At 39.9% G+C, this 20,891-nt stretch overlaps 1 protein-coding gene and 1 long non-coding RNA gene across 5 annotated transcripts in view; one reads left to right on the forward strand and one right to left on the reverse strand.

The window, feature by feature from the left end:
- Positions 1-20,891, reverse strand: part of Egflam (EGF like, fibronectin type III and laminin G domains) — a 180,617-nt gene that overhangs the window by 133,551 nt on the left and 26,175 nt on the right. The window lies entirely within an intron of this gene.
- The window catches only part of LOC125616731, a 62,017-nt gene that overhangs the window by 34,572 nt on the left and 6,554 nt on the right, over positions 1-20,891 (forward strand). The window contains exon 4 of one of the 3 annotated variants that reach the window (XR_007347463.1): positions 20,092-20,243. This is a non-coding gene — a long non-coding RNA (uncharacterized LOC125616731). Of the gene's footprint in view, positions 1-449; positions 709-10,072; positions 10,475-20,091; positions 20,244-20,891 lie in introns of those variants that run through there. The other 2 variants (XR_007347464.1, XR_007347462.1) reach the window with 2 other exon arrangements.

The raw sequence follows: 20,891 nt of genomic DNA on the forward strand, positions 1-20,891 counted from the left end.
CCCCCCGCCCCCGTCCTTTGTGCTGCTTCCACATATGTCACAACCCTCTCACTGGACAGCTCAGTGGCAGCAGATCCGGACTAAGGAGATTGCCACTATAGAGTATTGCAAGATTTCTCAGTGTCTAGGTCAAGGACACAGTTACATGGAACTTGACAAAGCTCCCCAGATGGTGCTGATGTGTGCCTGCTCCAGACTGAGTAGTCAGTCCCATTCTTCCAGGAGATCTCGTCCATTCGTATAGCATCCCTAGGCACCTACCAAATGAATCTTTTCAAGTATGTTTCACATACCTAATTGGTCATCTCAGCCTTGAAGGTTCACAAATATCCCAAACACCAAATATCCCAGACTAGAACCATCATCTTCTCCCTTCAAATATCCTGCTCTCACATCCCCTGAAATCCAGACACCTGAAGTACCATTAAGTTCTCCTTTTTGTGTTCCAGATTGACTCTCCATGCCACTTGCAAGAGCCCATAGAACATAAGATCCATAAGAAGAGGGACTTTTGCATCACATCTTTATCCTGAGTATTTGCAATAGTCTCTGGAACATAGTAGGCATTCCATAAATATTTGCTACCTGGTTGATTAAATGGATGACTGAAAAACTCTGTCCTCTTTCTTGTACTACTGTCCTGACCTTACCCAGCTTCTTTATCAATCTGACCTGATGTCCCTGAATTAAACACAAACTTGAATTTGCTCTTCCAGGTGCTCATATTGCCATAGGCCATTAGGTGCAAATATGGGTCCTTCCTCCTCCACCAGACCTGTCTAGGTCAGGACTGGAGGCCATATGCACCAGGCCAGAGACCTGCTTAGATGGGGCCTCAGGTTTAGTTCATTCCCAGTCTGAGGGTCTAGAGAATCCCTTGCAACAGAGACCCTGGGAATTGAGGATCTATGAAAAGGAATAGGACCACCTTTCCAAAGAAAGTTTAGAATTGGCCCTGGGAAAGGGCCAAGGTGATGTGCATCCCTAATACAGATTCTCACCATCCCGTGGACCTAAGGCCAGGACCATGGAGGAGCTCCTAGTAAGGACAAGGGATCATGTGCTTACAAACACCTACAATCAAGTTCTCTCCTACAGCCTCAGGGAACACTGCCTACTCTCACAGAAGGCAGCCCTCTCTACAACATTCCAGCTCCCTACTAGATGAGGAGTCTTTTTGAGTTACTGTGACCACAATGAAGATCATTGCAGAGGAGAAGAGATTTGTCATTAGAACACTGGAGCTTCTTGCTGAAGGCCAAATCCATGAATGAATGCCAGCCTGTGGTGAGGAAGCTTTGAAACAGGATGCTTGTGTAACCTCAGAGTATCTCACCAAAAACATTGATAAAGTACTATGGTGGTTTTCACATGACCACAACTTCTTTGATATTCTTCTCTAAGGGAGATGGAGCCTGCTTCAGCCCATTCAGGCTTCCATAACAAAATATCATAAACTATGTAATTTAAATATAATACTGTGTTTCCCATAGCTCTGGAGGATAGAATGTCCAATATCAAGGCACTGATAACTCATATCTGGTGATACCAGATTTCTGGTTCATGATGGCACCTTCTCACTATATCTTCATAGGGTAGAAGAGGAGACTCTGATCTCTTCAGACCCTTATGATGACATTAATACAATTTACGAGGGATCCACTCCCATGAGCTAATCACCTCCCAAAGACTCCACCTTAGAATACCACCAAATTTGGATTTAGGTTTTAGGTGTCAACATATACATTTGGAGGAGATAAACAGTCCACAATAGAGTGGAGTGTAGGGTGTATTTAGTTATTCTCTTCTAAAAACAAGTATGAACAAGGAGAAATAGCAACTTTATAGTGGAGAAATCTGGCAGATGTCACTTTAACCAACTGATGAAGGTTGCCATCACCAGAGATAAGCATGTTGACATCACGTGTTTTCTAATATGATGACATGAGAAGAGCACTTCTCACTTCTGTGTTATTCCTGTCAAAAATTCACAGTGCCAGACTAGTCAGGAGAAAATTGAGTGACACTCTATAAAATAATTGACCCAATTATTTTATAGAGTGTCACTCAAGGGCATAGAAAAGAAAATGACTGAGCATCTGCCACCAGTTGAATGAGACTAGAAAGATGTGGCCACAAAAGGCAACATGGTGCCTTTGGATTGGATTCTGCAGTAGAAAACTGGTAGAAGTTGAATGAGAACTTTGTTTTAGTTAATAGTATTAAAGTCATGCTAATTTCTTAGTTTCAGTACCTGTATCACTTATCAAATTAAGTTCATATTAGAGGAAGCTGAATGATGGATAGATGAGAATGCTACACTATTATCAAAACTCTTGCATGGATCTAAAATTACTCTAAAATAAAATGAATGAATTAAAAAATGAGGGTCCTTCCTTTAGTCATCATAATCACAGCAGGAGTCCTTCTTCTCTCGGGAAGGTCCTTTTCATTGGGCAAGGCTCTCACCTCCCAGAGCAGAAATACTCTATGCCTGGAAAATTGACAACAGGAAGCTGATACCTTCCCCAAGTGCCTGCTTGCAGTAACTGAACAGCCACGCTAACTCATTAGTAAAAGCAGATCTCCTTCTTTCTCCAACTTAGGATCAGGTTTCTCTCCTGTTTCCTCCTGCCAACACTGACTTCTGGTAGCATCTGGCAGCACATCTGGTGAGGGGGTGTCTGGTCTACACTTGCCTTGGGAAGCATCTTCTCCCTTTCCTTTGTGCTGGGCCAGAATTCATCCCCTGCAATTTTCCTGATGGCAACAAGAAACATCTGACCAAGCCGTCACCTGTAGTTCCTTCCTGGCAAAGTTACTAGGTTAATAGAACATGAAGCTTAATCATTAATAAACCACATAAGCTTATATGTCATTACAAGCAGCTTAAAACTTCTTGCCTTTCAGGGACACAGATCCCCCAGGCAAAGCATATGGTGTGGTGAGAGGATGTAACACTTCCCAACCTCTTACGCCTCCCTCACTCTCTCTCCATCCTACCCCTTCCCAGGCACTTTCATCCTCAACAACTCTTAGATACACAAGATACATAAAGACTCAGGCTCAAAAAAAAAAAAGTCAAATATCATCTGTCAGAAATCCTAGAGAAACAACTTGATGTTGCTCTAAGTTCTGAAAGTGAAGTTCAGACCAAATGTATTCAACCAACCAACCAAAGAACAGTGCCTCCTCAGGCAATTCTAGCAATAAAAATGAACAAAAAATAGCAAACAACCACTCTAAAGACCAAATTCTGCTTAGGCATTTTATACATATTTTTACAACTATCTTAACAAGAACCATATTTTACAGATGTGAAAATTGAGACTGAAAGAGATGAAATAACTTTTCCCAGTCACACATCCCATGGGTGACAACTAGAAATCTAGGTTGGATGGACTCAGAAAAACCAACCTATCAATCACTAGGATCCATAGTCCTTATTAGGAAAGACTTCAACTTCCTCTAATGTTCTAGTTTCAGATCATCTGTGTCAGATCTACCTCTTTGGGAATTAGATGATTAACTGAGAAACTATATCAAGAACAACTCACACATAAACTTTTAAAACACACCTGACATTCATGGAAAGAATGGTGCTATCACCTATGTAAGAATAAGTTACAGAAACATGGATCATGCCTATCAGGACTTATGCTCTCAATGACGAGAAAGAATCAGCATAACTGAAACAATAAGATATGAAGAGTTTTCTATTTTCCAATACAAGTAAATCATGTCTAGGTAGCAGAGAAGAGGGGAGCCACAGAGACTGGAATCACTAGCCACTATAAAATCTGATTTAGAAAATCAATACCCACTAAATGAGATTTGAGATAGGCCAAGTCAACTTAAAGAGATGTACTTGAATGTAATTGAATAAAATATAAGGTTAAATCATTGTTATGAACCCCCATAGTGTCCTGATGGTTATCAATTTTGATTAGTCAATGCTCATGATATACCAACTGTTAAATTTTTATTTTGACTTGTCTTCTGCTATCAGTCAGGATAGGCAAGGTTGTGCTACTATAACAAATACCCACTCTCCAACACTGTGGCTTTCAACAAGGATGTATGTATTGTGCATTTTACAAAATCACCAAAAGTTGGCTGCAACTCTCTTTCACACGATATCCACAGTAGGCACAGGCTAGTGGAGTAGCTTCTACCTAACTCATAGGAAGCCATGAACTCATTCTTTAAGCTTCTTCCCAATAGTGACACAAGTCACTACCACTCACCTTTCATAGAGTAGAAGTAGTCACATGGTCCTACCTGAGTTCAACAGGTCACCATTATGGATTAACAATAGCATTCTTCCAATTTTTGAAGGAAAGGTATGTCCTGTGGGTGGGCAGTGAGGATTCATATAGTATAGAAAAATTCGAGTCAGAGGCAAACAATGGTGATGTCCACCGGGGCCCTGTCCAGGGGACTCAATGACTGGGAGGCCTTCTAACCACACTTCTACATCCTGCGTATCTCCTTTCAACAAACAGCAATCACTCTTTGACCTCTTCAGGACCCAAGAAGAACAAAACTACTAGACAGTTGCACGTATCCATCATCCATATCCTCACATTCACATAAATGTTCTGGGTCTGCTGGGCTCTGTCTTGAAATAGTGGACTTAAAATACCCTTCAACTATAATTAAACCACCAAGGTATTGGCATAAGAATGGACAGGCAGATCAATAGAACAGAACAGATAGCCTTGGAATGTATAAAAACTTAATTTATGATAAGAAAGGCACCTTGGATCAATGGGGAATGGAAGAATTATTCAACGGATGACACCAGGATAGTTGGTTAGCAAATTAGAAGAGAAAATCAATTTCCAGCTTTAATTCATACTTCACACCAACATAACTTTAACTCCAGATGGATTAAAGAATTAGAGAAATAAACATTTGTAAAGCTATAAAACAAAAAAGTTTCTCCTCCTGCATAGTTACTCTTCAGTTTTCATTGATGGAAGAAATTATACACAAAATAAACAAATTATATGAACATTTTTTTAAATTTTTTCTTCTTGTCAAACAACAACCAGTTGAAATACTGTCTGGGGACAAATATTTACAGACAGACAAAAGATTAATATCATCTCACATATAAAGATCTCAGACAAAATCAACAGCAACTTTTTATGGTCCACAGAGAAAAACGGACAAAGAACTTAAACAGACAAGTTACCAGAGAAAATAAAATTTAAACACACATGCACATAAAAATATTCAAAACACATGAGTAATTAAAGAAGTGCAATTTATTGCAACCCCGAGGCTCATTGCCTACCTATAAATTGAAACAAGTTGTTAACAATGATAAAAACCCAGTCTGGAAGAAGGAGTGCTTTATACATTTTGATTAGTGGTTTAACTTGGTATGACTCTCCTAGAAAGTAATTGTGCAATGTTAGGATGTTCTTAAGTGTACATTCATATGCCCTAGTATTTGTAATTCTCATGAAACATGCTGAAGAAATAATTTCAGATACGAAAAAAAAAGTTTTACGCATAAGCATGTTCACCTCAACACATTTATAATACTGAAAAATTAAAACACCATAAATTCAGGCAAGAATGTTTAAGTGAATCATGGTAACATACATGTACTTGGAATGATACTCATTCAGAGTTCAAGGTAACACATGGAAATGATTCTGTTATGACATACATAAACAAAGCCACCTATGAAGTGAATGTACATATAATACAGTTACACAAAGCAAAATCCTGAGGGGAAAATCAGCAAAATTTCACTTTGGTTGCCTTAAAGTGATTAATTTTTCTTTCCTCTTTTCTATTTTTTTTAAATTTTCCTTTAACTAGCATATGCTATTTTTATGAGGGAAAGATCAGTATCTTAATAACTGATAATAACTAAATGCTGAGAGTGTCCAGTGTCATGCTGGGCACTTTACAAGATCAAGTCACAAATACATACAATTAAAGGCAGAAGAATAAGACCCAACATGTACTGGATGCCACATGCATTCTGCTTGATCCCATGAATTAACCTTGTCATCAGGTTCTGTCATTACTGTTTACAGATAAGAACCAAGGCTGAGAGAGCAAGGGACTTTCAATCACATGCTGGTGAGGATGTGATGGAGTCAGGATTTGAACCAACAAAGACTGAGCCCAACGCCAGCACTGTGACCACACTACACAGATTACTGCATTTAATCATTGCAACAACCCCCTAAGTAAAATTACCAATCTCATTACCATTTTGCAGATGAGGCTGTGAGATGTTAAGTGACCAAAGTTACTGGGCCATCTAGAATGGAGCCTTAAGAGAATTCAGGCCCTCTCCCCTTCCTAACCACTGGGTTAAATGGCTTCGTTAAGTATATAGTACACATAGTTCCTGTACTTTTCTCATTCTCCCTCTGTTGCCCCCTTTCCTTAGTTAAGGGAGTGTGGGAGCATATATTCTGTAGTTCAATGTGTTGACTTTTCATACACTTTTGTACTCATTCTTTCTTTCTGCTTCTCAGTTTCTTTCTTTCTTTCTTCCTTTCTTTCTTTCTTTCGCATTCCTTTCTCAGCATTAGCAAATCTAAGTTTGTGATTTGACAAAGTTCTCAGTAGGAGAGGGATTGTAAGGGCTTTTCAATGTTTTGGAATTGTCTTTATTTCCATTCTTGCTGCTATTCCTGCCAAAAAACAGAAATAAAACAAAACAAAATATGGTTTGTCCATCAATAGATGAATCAAAAAATAAAATGTGATATATATTTAATGATATATATATGAAATATATGATCAGATGTAGTGATATACAGTGTCATAGATATGTAATTTATATAATGATTATACATATGAAACTCTTCAGCCTTCAAAAAGGAGATCCTGCCATTTGAAACAACACAGATGAACCCAGAGGATATTATGCTAAGTAAAGCACGCCAGGAACACCAAGATAAATAAATACCACATGATATCACTCATGTGGAATCTAAAAACGCTTTATCTCACAGGAGCAGAAAGTAGAAGGGTGGCTACCAGGGGCCGGGTGTTGGGAGAGATGGGTAAATAAATTTGGGCCAAAAGATACAACATTTCAGTCAGGAGGAATAAGTTCAAGAGATCTACTGCACAACAGAATGACCAAAGTTAAAATGTCTACTTAAATTTGCTAAAAGAGTAAGTTTTAAGTATTCTCACCACCACTGAAAAATAAATATGTGAAGTAATGTGGATATTAGTTGGTTTGATTCAGCCATTCTACAACATAAACATTTTCAACAAACACATCATGTTTTACTCCCCAAATAGATACACTTTTTTTTCAATTTAAAAAAAAAATGCAGAGAGATGGCTGCTACATACAAAATGTGACCAACTCATGGTTACAAGTGGGAGAGAGAGACGCCAGGGGTAGCAGGGGCCAGGGGGTAGGAAGAGACTGAGGAAGGGGTATGCTGGCCCTTGCTCTGCCACCACAGGAGAGTCTCCCCAGGGCTGGCCACATCCCAAGGCTTTCGGTCATCATTGGTGGGGGGCTGTCATTAGATGATCGTTCTTCCAAAGCTCTCACACTTGAACAGCCTTTGTGAGAAAGAGCTTGTTTTCCAAATTCCTTCGACAGTGACAGGTTCAGACAAAATGCCTGGGGACTGAAATCCTACAGAAGGTCCCAGTCCCTAAGGCTGCAACCTTGTGTGTGTTTGGAAACTGTCTGCAAATTCAAGACAGAAGAGTAGATGATAACACCAGGATGCTCATGCTAAGGCGTTAGGGAAAAGTTGGTCCACTTCTTTCTCTTTTTAATAGTTTAATACACAGAGAGCTTTCTTGAGAAGAAGGAGAAAGAACAAAGAAGGCAGGGACACAGGAAAATAACTAGAGAATAATGGGAACGGATGCTTTTGGCCCTTACGTGTCACCCAGGTCTCAATGATTTAACTCAGAAAGTGAATATATGTAACTCATTTAATCCTCGCGCTAATCCCAGGCAGCAGTGTTGTTATCATGTTCATTTTGCAGATGAAGAAAGTAAGATACCAAATGGGAGCGACCAAGTGACAGTGCTGGGAGTTCGACTCTGATTAGTCAACTCCAGAGCCCATGGCTCTTAACCACTTGGGACAAAACAGTGGCTTGCAATAAGTAAACGGAGGGAAGGAGAGATGACACAATTTGAGAATTTGGAGGAACAGAAACCAGAAAAGCAAGTGTGAGAGTTCATCTGAATCTGTTTAATCACTTTAAAAGATTAGCACTGACTCTGTTCTAGGGATGCGACATGATCTGGTGCCAATGCTTGGCATGCTCAGACACTGAGGCTCTGAAGGTATCAGCAAATTGGAATTCCCCACGAGGGTCTATTTGACCCTCTCTGTCAAGGCCAATGATGCCTGCAAGACTGAAACCTTACAGAAGGTCCCAGTCCCTCCGACTGCAACCTTGTGTTGTGTCCTGAGGGGCATTTAGTGTCACAGTGTAATGTGGGGCTATTATCGTATACGGAGGTGTAGGCAAGATGGACTTCACCTTCTCTCCCAAAGAATTTGAATTTGAATTTGCTGTCCTCAGGCAGATTCTCTGTCCCTCTTAATGTTGTACTAGGGGAGTGAAAGGGGCCAGTAAACAAAGGAACCAAGTGTAAGGCTGAAATATAAGCATTCTCATGCCCAGAGACACTAGCTGGGTTGCAGCCTTCACTTCATGTTAGGGCTCTTAAGTCAGGGATTTAGGTTACGTGCTCTAAGTGGTTCTTTCATTTCTGCTAAATACACACAGCTGGTGGCCATGGACTTGATAGTATAGGGGTACAATGAATAAATACAGAGAGATGTGGAATATTGGGAGCAAAATCCTCCTGCCTAACTCCCTTAATTCTTCTTCTTTACTAGTGCTAGTGATTTGCTTCAATATAATCAACATGTATTGGGCTGGAAAAAAATGAAATGTTTATCTTACCACGAAAAGATCTGATTTGTAGTGCTTTCCAATTTCTGGGGTGTAAATACTCCAAGTCAGATCAATTTTAAGTTACACATGTAATATCACTGAACACAAAGTTAGAAAGAGATGTGCAGTAGCACATTATTGTACAGTATACCCATGGTGTAACTATTATAGGTAAGCAATCTCAAGAACATAGATGATACAGAAAATATATTCAAATGATCAATGAGTGATAAGTTTTGAGCATTTGATTGGAAGTTTATATAATTTAATTTTTAATAATGGCTATGGTTAATCTGGCTCACAAAAAAAATGTCCCTGACAATTTAATAATCTGCTCTTGTGATATTGTAGGAGCTAGCTCTCACACACCACTGTGACTAATCCAGGCTTAGTCACATTATTATTAGTCACACTAGTTACCACCACATTTCAAATTCCTAGGCAGTCAGGGGCACTGCATACCCTTGCACGGTTGGGTCATGCAGTATACAACCTGCCCAACCCAACACAGCAACCTCACAGGTGGTAGGCAAATCAGGGCATATCTTGGTTCTTCATTCTCCAATTCTTTGTGTGTATCTCTGTAAGGTCAAGCTGATAGAAGGACACACTTAAGAACTTTCTGACCCTTAGAGTCAGCCATCATTATCATATTTCTTACTGTTATTGATTTTTTTAACAACCATTTTATGTTCTGAGTTCTTAATACAACGTACTTGGCAACCATGAAAAGCAAGACTATATTCTAGTTTGGGTGGAAGAAAACCAAGAGAGTGTGAGTGACTTGCTCAAGGCCACACAACCCAAAGAATGACAGAGCTGGGATTCTGACGCAGATGATTGCTTCTAAAATTGTTGCTCTGTCCACTGCACCAAGGTGCCAAGCTTCCTTTCTCTTGCTACATCCTGGTCCTCAGCCGTGGAGGGTCTCATGAGCAGAAGACACCAGAGCTTTACCAAAAGAAAAGAGAGAAGGTAAAGTTCTGGGGCATGAACCCATTGGTGGGCGAGGCCTCCCGTTCCTGAGATGGAAGGGGAGAACAGACCAGGGGTAAGGAAGGCTGAGTTCAAGATGGTAGCAAGAGCTTTTAGGCTCTGCCACTTTTATAGAGCAAAGGCTAACCTTTTGTCTTTTATTTAACAGCTGTGGGAAGCTCTGAAAGGGACTCCTGGAAAAGCACACAGAGGAAGAAACCCATGTATTCCTAAGGGAATATCTTTCTAACAGCACTTTTTTTTTTTTTCTGGGAAACTATTCCTTCCCACACAAAGTTATGGTGATGGAATAACCAGGCCTTTTCAGAAGTTGAAAGCAAACTGAGGGTCAAAGCAGACCAGAGAAGCATCAAGTCAGCAGTCAAGGTCAAGGGAGATCACTCCCAGCCCTCAGACAAGACTGGGCAACAAGGCCAGTGGTCAGTAGAACTGTTGATCAAGAATACTGGAAAATTCTAGCCAGGCATGGTGACATATGCTTGTAATCCCAGCTACTATGCAGGCTAAGGCAGGAGGATTACAAATTCAAGTTCAAGGCCAGCCTGGGCAACTTAGCTAGACACTGTCTCAAAATTTTAAGAAGGACAGTGGGCTGGGGATGTAGCTTAAAGGTAGAATGCTCCTGGGTTCCATCCCCAGTAATGCAAAATAAAAAAATACATAATTTTTTTAAAAAATAAATACTGTTGAAACATCCTGCTAAATTCATCAACTCTTAGGCATGTGGCCCCCTGAAGGTTAAGCAGTTTAGAACATTTTTTTTTTCCAGTGGACAATGACACAAAGAAAAAGATCACCACCAAGAAGATTGCCTGCAAAGAGCCACAGAAAGAACCACAACCACAACCAGGGGGCTACAGGAGAAAATGGAGTTCAGAAAAGATCCATGGGTACCAGGTACAGCAGATAAATAAACAAAAATAGTAACAACCCCAAAACTTAAAAACTAAAATAACCTTATTATATATTCATGATTCCTTGATTGGGGCTGGGCTTGGTGAGAACAACGTGTCTCAGCTCCACACAGTGACAACTGGGTTGGCCAACTGAGGCCGGGTGATCCACTTCTAAGATGGCTCACTTACACCATGACTAGTCAAAGCTGCAGTTGGCTGGGTGCTCAGTTGGGGGTGGCAACTGAGCGTCTTGGTCCTTGGTTCTTACTATCTATGGGCTTATCAATTCCCCAGCATGTGGCTTCTTCTATAGTAGTTATACTAGTCTTTCCCACAACATGGTGCTATTTGGGAGTTCAGGGAGTTCCCCCAAAATGCAAAATCAAAAACTTTTGGGACTTCTCCCCAAACTGGCTCAGCATCACTTCTTCTGCCTTCTATTAACAAAAGCAAGTCAGGGCTCTTCTGGGTTCCAGGACAGGTGAATAGAAATGTGTGAACCATGCCGAGGGAGGCATGGCTCATTCATTGGGGACCACCAATGTAACAGACAACCACAAAGGTCCTCTTTCCACTAGTCTGATCAATATCATACACTCAGCAGTATAAGTGCAATACATATAGATAAACAAAATAAAATTAGTATTACATAAAAGTGAAAAGAATATCAATTCTAGCACAGCAACAACTGCAATTCAGTAAAATGGCCCTAAATGTTAGATATTTAACTTTTAACAGCTAATATGGGGGAGGGATAGAGGCTTCCCTACAAACCCAGGGGCCAGGCCAGGCCACCAATAACCAAGACTTCAGCCTAAACCATCCAGGCATTTGGGGAGTAGGGGAAGAATGCCTTGTCTTAGAATAGTCACCATCAAATGATCAAATGTTGAACTTAGACCAATAACTGGTGTCTCGTCATAGTGCTTATTGTGGTGATTCAAGTAAGATTTCTGTAAATTTACATACATATTCCATAGTAGAAATATCTGTCTAGGTATCTGAGTAAGAGTGTGTGTGTGTGTGTGTGTGTGTGTACGCATGCATTTTAGAATGTTTCTGTCTTACAGTATTGGTTCTTTTTCTTGTTAGAAACTTCTGGATTTGTTGTTGTTGTTGTTGTTTTCTTTTTTTCATTTTTCGTGGTGCTGGGGATTGAACCTAGGGCCTGTACGTGTGAGGCAAGCACTCTACCAAATAAGCTATATCCCCAGCCCAGAGGCATTCTTTAGATGCCTGGAATCCTTACTATTGTGTTCATGTTTAAATGCTCAGGAGTAAATACTCATTGGAAACTCTCTGTGTATGAGTGGGGTCCCTTGGCTGTGAACTGTAGCAGCTTCATGAGATTTCGGTGTTGTTATCACCAGGTCTTTCCTCGTAGGTTGGTCAAATCCCAGGGACACCTCTGAAAGATAAATTCTGTCTGCTAAAAATTAAAGAACTGAGCAGAGAAGACTTGAATTCTCAGCATGAGGGTTTGGCCCCATCTACTCTATCCCAAAGCATCTTTGTCAAAATGTATCTTCCAATTATAATGTATAATGAGTGGTTTTCTGAGAATCACATTTGCCTTCATCTTATATTTCCAGTGATACTTTTGGTGTTCCTTAGGCAAATACTCAGCTGCTTTTCTTCATCACTCTTCACTGATTAAGAAATGAGACGACTATAGCAGACCTGGGAAAACAAAAGTTGGGAAATGTTTTTAATGAAGTCCTTTAAAGAGTGTATTGGTAAATCCCAAGGATGAGGGGTATATTTTCTGATCTTCCACATCTAGTGAGTGCTTTCTTACATCCTCTATGAAACAGGAATGACAAGGCTCCTTGATCTTTCCCACAAGCAGCTGTACAGATGAGTGAGGTGATACCTGCTAAACCATGCATTTCCAAGAATCCAGAATGAGCTCACTGCTGAATCTGGGCCATCAGGGCATGAGGACAGCCCTGGAGTGGTGGCAGTAGAGATTATTCACACAGTTCTCACTCAGACACTTGCAGCCCGTTCACAAGATCACCCTGGAGCTGAAATCACCAAGGCTTCATCTCTTACCAGGTGTGAGGGAAGCTTCGGGGGTGGGGGGGGGGAAGCAACTATACAGTCCTTTTTACAGTTATTTGTACAAGGGAGAAAATAACTTGTTTTCTGAGTCCTGTTTTTTTTTTTTTTTTCCTTTTAGTCTCAGATACCTGAAAAACAAATCTTTCCAAGAAATAGACTCTGAAACAAACTTCAAGAATCTGAGAGAAGAGGTGCTTCTGAACTGTTAGGGGAAAATGAACTCAAGGAGTGGAAGTAAAGTTAATTCCTATTTTAGAAAGGAGCAGGGTACTAATTTACTGATGCCTCACCCCATGCCAACATTGGGGTTTATAGTTATTCTTTCATTAAATTCCTGTAACGGCCTTGTTAAGTGGTCATTATTATTGTTCCCATAGTTCAGTTAAAAAAAATAGAGACTCCAAGGCTGACCCAGATTCACCCAACAGGAGAGTGGCCAAGCTGAATGGTCCCCTGACTCCTACATCCAAGCCTGGTCCAGCACTATCATCTCAGAGTAATCCTGGCTGTTGATGCAGTCTGTGTTATGAGGTCCACAAATCTAGTTGAAATCAAGCTCTTTCTAACACATGATTGAGTTGGATTTCTGGGGCTGACAAGGAGAGGAGATTGACACCAACTGTGTACCAGATACTGGACAATGAGTTTGCCTACCAGAAGATACTGGATGGATTTAGAGATGGCTTGTAATAAGTTCCCCCAAATCACAGAATTTAGCAAATATCAATTCTCAAATGTCTGTCTTTTCCTTCCCACTAACATATTCATCTTTTTTTACCCTATCCCACTTCCAAGCTCCATGACCCAAGCGTTCACATTTTATTGGGTTTTCTGGGTTAACTCTAGCATTGGAAGATATCACAATGCTATTTTTAAAGGACCTGCCTGAGTCATGAATCATTTAAACTGACTGTTATTTTTCCCCTCATAAAAAAAGTTCTTCTCACTGTATCTGTCCTAGTGACCACCACCCACATCTCTTCTCCCCTTTCCAGCACCCCCCAAAGAGTCACCTAGCTGCCATACTCACTGTCAACCAAACCGTCTCCCCTTCCATTTTCCCTGAAAGATCCCTCAGTCATCTGACACTGAAATGCCTTTCTTTGAAGATTCCAATGAGTGTCCTCTCCTCTACAAGCTCCGATGGCCACTTCTCTGTTCTCATCTCACTTGACCAAGTGATGGTATTTTTGAGTTGATCACTTGCTCCTGATACACACTCTCCCTTTGGTTTCTAGGACACCACATTCTCCTGGTTTCCTCCTGGGTTGACCTCACTTGCTCCAAGAATCTCCCATGAGTTCCTCCTTCTCTCTGTGTCTTCTGTGTGTTTTCAGTACCTGCCTTCCCTCTCTCATTCACCTTGTTCACACCTAGCTTCCCATGCCCTCGTTTTGTCCATGGTTTCTCCCCTGGACTCCAGACTCATAAATTCAGCTGCCTCCATGAGACATGGATATCTAGCAAGCCTCTCAAATGCCAAGCATCCAACAAATACTCCTGATGTCCCCGCCACTGCCAAACCTGCTTCACCCACACAAAGCCTCCCTCAGCTGGACTGACATCAAGTCTTTCCTTCTCGTTACTCAGGCCAAAAATCATAGCCTCATTGTTGGTCCCCTCCTCTCTTTAACTCGAATCCCGCAGCTAATGGGTCAGCCTGATTTTCAATATGGAACACCAATTCAAGCACCTCTCACCACCTGGCCGAGGCAGCCCTATGCGGAGTCATCATCTTCCCTCTCCTGGATTATGGTGATTACCTTCTAACAGGTTTCTCTGTTCCTATTTTTAACCCCCTAAATTCTATTCTCAACACAGCAGTCAGAGCATTCATTAGGAAAGAAAATCCAACCAGGTTAATCCGTTTCAAAACCCTGCAGTGACTCCTCACATGGCTCAGGCCGCCTAGAGTCTCTGCTTTCCCACCTCTTATCACTCAGCTCCAGCCCCCAGGCCATCTTGATGCTGCTGGAATCTGCCAGCCATACTCCCACCTTGGCATTTGTTACGGGGACATTGGTTTCATTGGTAATTCCTTTACCCCCTTGAGTCTTTGCCTTTCTCTAGGAGACCATCCTGACCACTCTATTCAAACTGGGAACCATTGTCTGTCCCTGCCTAGTACACCTCAGCCTCCTTACTTGGCAATACCTCTCACTTTCCTATAGCACTCAGGTACACACTTATGCATTTATTTTCAGGTTGTTTATAGTCTCTTCCCTCTAGAGTATAAGTGCAAGATGGCAGAGATCCGTGTGGCATAAGTTCCTTAAGGTCTTGCTTAGTCGTGGAGGCTAGTCTTGAACTTATGATCCTCCTGCTCAGCCTCAGCCTCCTGAGCCACTGGGATTACAGGCATGTACCATCATGCCCAGATGTCCAGTATTGTCTTGAAAATTGGCAGTTCAGGATTGATTAGCTGATATGCGAAAAAAGTCTTCCAAAAATGCTTAATATATAATAAACATTCAATAATTTTAGCCAAATCAATGGTAAAATCATTGTGGTATTTAGTTTTGGTAATTAAATGGAAGTCTCAGCTTTCATATCCATAGGTACACAACTAGAATTATATAATAAAATCCTTAATATATATTAGAGTACTTAGTACTATCTCAAAACCCCAGCATAGCAGCTTCTAAAACTGACTTAAGGCCCAGGAATGGTTCAAAACTAGGAGCTTGTGAAGGTGTGGGCTCACTAGGACTGAGTGAGCAAGCAGTTTGTAGAGTGACATGGAACAGAGAAGCAATGAGGAAAAACAGAACAGAACCAGAAGCTGCAATGTTTACATCTGTCCCAGGTAAAGAGACCTGGAAAAGAGTATGTGGGAAGTTATCTCCACAGATTACGCCACACTGCTCAGATATGGCTGGGATCACAGTCAGTTAAAATCAAAGCCTTTAATAATGCTGGTTGCTTCACAGATGGAAAACAAGAAAGCATCAAAGAGAGACTCACTGGTAGGAAAGTTCAGAGTCCAAGCTTGCGAAAAAATCATTTCCTCCTTCTCTAAGCAGACAACAGCTTCTCTCTTATCTGTTGTCAAGCTTGGAGATATTTTCCATGTGAGTCTTCATAATCCCTTGAAGCCTGGTTTTCTCCAAGCCACTCTTCCTGGTATTCTCTACATATAGTGTGGATTTAAGTTGAATAACACTGGATCCTGCCTGAAGTGCACAGAGTGACATTGTCCTTGGGACATTAATGGGTATCAGACACCAGCTGCCAACTATCTCCTCCTTATTTATTTCTCTCCTCCAAATGACTTAGGGCCCAGGGCCTAGGGATTCCCAGAAATAGCTCTGAATCTTTGGTAAAGGTCTTTCAGAGTCCAGAAATTATTGGAACACCTCTGGTGTTGTTATTTGTATAGTAAGCTCTACCTCAAACTTGCCTGACAGAAGCTGCAACAATATTATTAAATAATAATAGTAATCTTTCCTATGTATCCTTCACCCAGCTGTTCCTAATGTTAAATCTTACATTACCATACTGCAATGATAAAATTCAGGAAATTTATATTCATTCAAAAAAAGTGTAATCCTGTACTGCTAATCACTCTTACTAATGAACAGCTTTTACTAGACTTTTCCCTGAGAAGTGTGATTTTAAAGACCTGGTAATTCCTATATAGGGCAGGCTCAGAGAGTCAGGCAAGTTTGAGGTAGGACATAATGTTCTTCAAAGGTTTTTTTTTTCCATAGCTGATGTGATTTTTTGTTCATATAACCTGGTCTTAAGAAAAAATTCAAAATCCACAGGGTAGAATCAAAAGGAATAAAATATCCAACCGACAGTTTAATGCTAAAACAAACTGTCATTTGAAATTCATTGCCAAGAGATTAGATATTCTAAAAATTCTAGGGATTTCTATAGTTCTGGATACGGAAATAATAGAAAATAATGACCTTTATTTGGTAAAAGAATAATTGTCTAATGTTACAAAAGGATCCCTAGCCTTTATTAACTCAACATACTGTTATGCTTATTTATCTAACATTTTATTTTGAAATAGTTTTAGACCTCAGAAAGCTGCAACAATATTATTAAAATAATAATAATAATAATAATAATAATAATAATAATAATCTTTCCTATGTATCCTTCACCCAGCTGTTCCTAATGTTAAATCTTATGATATCATATTTTTCCAGTTTTTTCAAATTTTTCCAGTTTGCTGCTAATGTCCTTTTTCCATTTCAGGATTCAATTTAGCATCTCATAGTACATTCAGTTTCTTAATTTCTTAATCTCCTCCAACCTCAAACAGTTCTTAAATCTGTCTTTCATGACTTTGATACTTTTGAAGAGTATCGGTGCTATTTTGTAGTGTACCTCAACTTGGCTTTGTAACTTTTTTCCTCATTAGATTGAGGTTCTACATTTCAGGCAGGAATACCACAGAAGTGATGTGTTCTTCTCAGTCCATCATATCAACAGGTCTATGGTGTAAATGTGTCTCATTATAAGTGACATTAACTTTGGTCATTTGGATAAGGCATATCTACCAACATTTTACACTGCAAAGTTATTAATTTCTTTTTGAGATTAATAAATATCCTTGGGTGGAGGCTACTTTGGTACTATGAATTACCCTGCTTCTCTCAACGTTTTGCCCACATATTTAAACACTATTGATGAATCTTGCTTCCTAAGTTTTATTTCAGTATTTAGTTAATGGTGATTTTTCTATTTCCTTCATTCTTTTGACATTTCTAAATTGGAATTCTTCTGTAAAGAAGAGACCATTTCTTTGAGGCAGATGAACCTGGATGAATAACTTCAGAGTTAAACTGGTCTCTGCTAGAATCCAAATTATTCAACTTTCTAGGCTACATGTTTAGTAAGTCAATTCTATAAGCATCATCATCAAAATTAATGCTGGCTTCCATACTTTTATAATTAGGTCAAAATGGATTCTACTGTCATGTATAAATAAAAAGAACCAATAAAAAATTTTTAAAAAATTAATGCTTGCCTGCTGTCGAATAACTCTTGAGCTTGATTTAAAATTGTTAAGACAAAAAAAAGTGAAGAGCTACTTTTTCTATATTTATGCCCAGGCTTCTTCCACCAAGAGTCGGGGTGGAGACCATTCTTCTTTCTATCCTACTCTATCAATATGCCGCAATGCCAAGGCCACTGTTCCTTCCCTCCCCTTCCCTTCTTCTCCCTCCCTCCCTTCCTCCCTCCCTTCCTTCCTATACATTGCTTCTAAAGCCATGGCCTGAAAGGTGGGTGTAACCAGGTGGCCCAAGTGCACTTTGACACTTGTCTTTACAATGTAGGTAGCACTCATCACCAATTCAAGAAGAAGACTTGCTTAGTTTTGGAATACATTCTGCTTTACATAGGCATTTTTCTACCAGAAATGGGGAAAACAGGTTTAAGGGGCTGCCTGATAATTATCACCATGACTTTGTTTATTTCTTGATATATTTTGAGGGTAGGGGAAGGGATTAAAGGGAAAAATTCAAAATGCAATCTCTCTGTGCCAGTTTAAAATTTAAAAATTCAGTCAAATTCTATTATTTGATCAGTTATTTTCTGATTTTTTTTCCAATTCATGAAATAATGGGACTCTTCTAACATAGGTAAAGGGCTGTCCTGTTCGGTCACCCCCTATTCAGCAATTCTTTAGGCACATTTAAATTTTTTCAGATATGTCAAAACACTGATTTATTCATTAGATCTCTTCCTTTGTCTGATTATTACCATAAATAGACTTTCCTTTCCAATCCAAAACTGATAAAAAGTGAATTTTAAAAATCCCTGACCACTTCATTCCACAAGCTCTGTTTTGTTGTCCACTGTCTAGACACTGGTTACTGGTGGGTGAGGAGATCTAGCTGAGCTGCCATCAGTGTTTTGTTGCAAGCAGTTGATGAGTAATCATACCTAAGGCATCAAAGTTTAAGAATGATTTGATTTTGAAGACAAATCAAATAGGTTTTAGGTTAAAACTTCATTAACATCATTTGCATTAAAATTCTAAATATTTTCTTGAATGGAGAGGAATAGCAAATATAATGGATAGAACTAAGACAAACCTGTAAAAGCTACAGCCTTTCTTATTAAAAATAGAAATATTCTGCAGGGGAGCCTCACCCCACGAGCATCACCTTCTACGTCACTTCAGTATGGCCACTGTAAAGGGACATGGAACCTTGCGTGTTTCTACATATGTGTTATTTCAACCATATGCACTTGAAAATAAAGTACATTAATTATTGATCAAAAATATTTCATCTCCACACCCCAACAGGGGAGGATACTTTTCAGCCCCACTTACATTGGGTTTGACCATATTGTTTGCTTTGGTTTCATGGTAAACAGGATATGTTACAGACTTCCCACTCACGTCTTTAAGTTTAGCAATATTACTTGCTTTGATCAATGAGTTTTTAGCAGATGTGATGCATTAAGGGGCCTGAAATATTTTAGCACACTTGAGCTTGCCTCATGTGCCTCTGTCATTGTCATGAGAAGCTGCTGCCCTTTCAGCCTGGGTCCCAGAAGAGACATATGCAGAGCAGACCTGAACTCAGCCTTTTACCAAGAGTCAAGGCCAGGAGAACCTGCAGCTTGAAGCAGCATTGCCCAGCAACATCCAACCTCCATCAGCCTGACCCCAGGGACCTGCTGAGACATGCCTGACAATGCATGACAGTTCTTAGAAGCTAGGAGTTTCAGCATGCTTTGCTCTGTGGTGATGGTTGGCTGACAATTGTTCCAAAAGAAAAGGAAAAGAAACACCAATATTAAGGACAGTTAATGAGTGAGCCCCTGATGTGGGCATGAAATGGGCGTCCTGAACCTATCCTCCTTCACACGCTTGAAGTCCCACAGGCATTGCCCATGCAGGTATCAATCCCCAGGAGTAATTTGAGTTTTTTAAGATAAATGTCTTTCCTGTGACTGGATCCCTAAAAGAAAGGCACAGGTGTAGACACCAAACCATCTACACTACACTTTATGAAAAATCAAAATAAAAAAGATTTTCAACAGTAATGTTGACTCTGTGCAATTTTGTTATAATCACTGACCCTAGGAAAAAGCCCAGCAGAACCTATGATTCCCCCAGTTACAACTTAAAAAATCACAGACGTAGACAATTTTGGGAATCAGAAAAAAAAGGCTACTGAAAGGAAAAAATATGCTTTTACTTGTTTCCTGTGTGGATAACTGTTTCTGATTAAAGTATTTCAGGAATGGAAGCAGACCTTCAAGGAGGGATTCCTGGCAATGAACTCTCCACCCAGTGCCAGCACAATTATTGAACTGATGGTTGTTTGAAGACCACTTAATATTCATATAATGCATATGACTGAGTTTCATCCTTACTATAATTTGGTTAGCAATAATGGTTGTTGTCTTTATTTATTTTACAAACATGGAAATAGAAGTTCAGCAAGGTTGAAGGTTTTGTCTGAAGTCATACAACCCAGAGGAGCTGGTGCTCAAACCTGGGTCTCCTGGCTCACATCACACCACAAATGAAGACAAGTTAAATATAGCACGGATTAGAAGGCAAAGGGTCTTCATAGTTTGAAACATCAGATGAATTAAAAGGTTAAAAATAAAGGCTTATTAGATCAGAAGTTCTCAGTCAAGAACAGCCCAAATTTTTCCAAGTGGAAATGAAAAACATGTGGAGTCAGAGGTTCAACAGCAAAAATACAAGCTGCAACCCCCAAACCCCCAAACAAATGCACAAAACAGCAAAGGAGATTTCCAACAGAGCTCTTTTACAGAAGGGTGGTGCTCTGTCATATATTTTATAGTGAGAGATACAGCAGGACTTTTTAAAAAACAGTTTTTACAGTTTTCTATAGAAACTCTGACTTGCCTCATCTAGTGTGACAACTACAGATGTCCATGTGCCTCTTCATACCTTATGTCTTCTTCTTCCAACACTGCCACAGAATTTGATTTTTCTGGAAAGTTCTCCTTGATTAATCACACTCTGCTTACACGTGTATACACAAGAATCTCTTAATA

Source organism: Marmota marmota, unplaced genomic scaffold (genome assembly GCF_001458135.2).
Source record: "Marmota marmota marmota unplaced genomic scaffold, marMar, whole genome shotgun sequence".
NCBI classification, from domain to species: domain Eukaryota; kingdom Metazoa; phylum Chordata; class Mammalia; order Rodentia; family Sciuridae; genus Marmota; species Marmota marmota.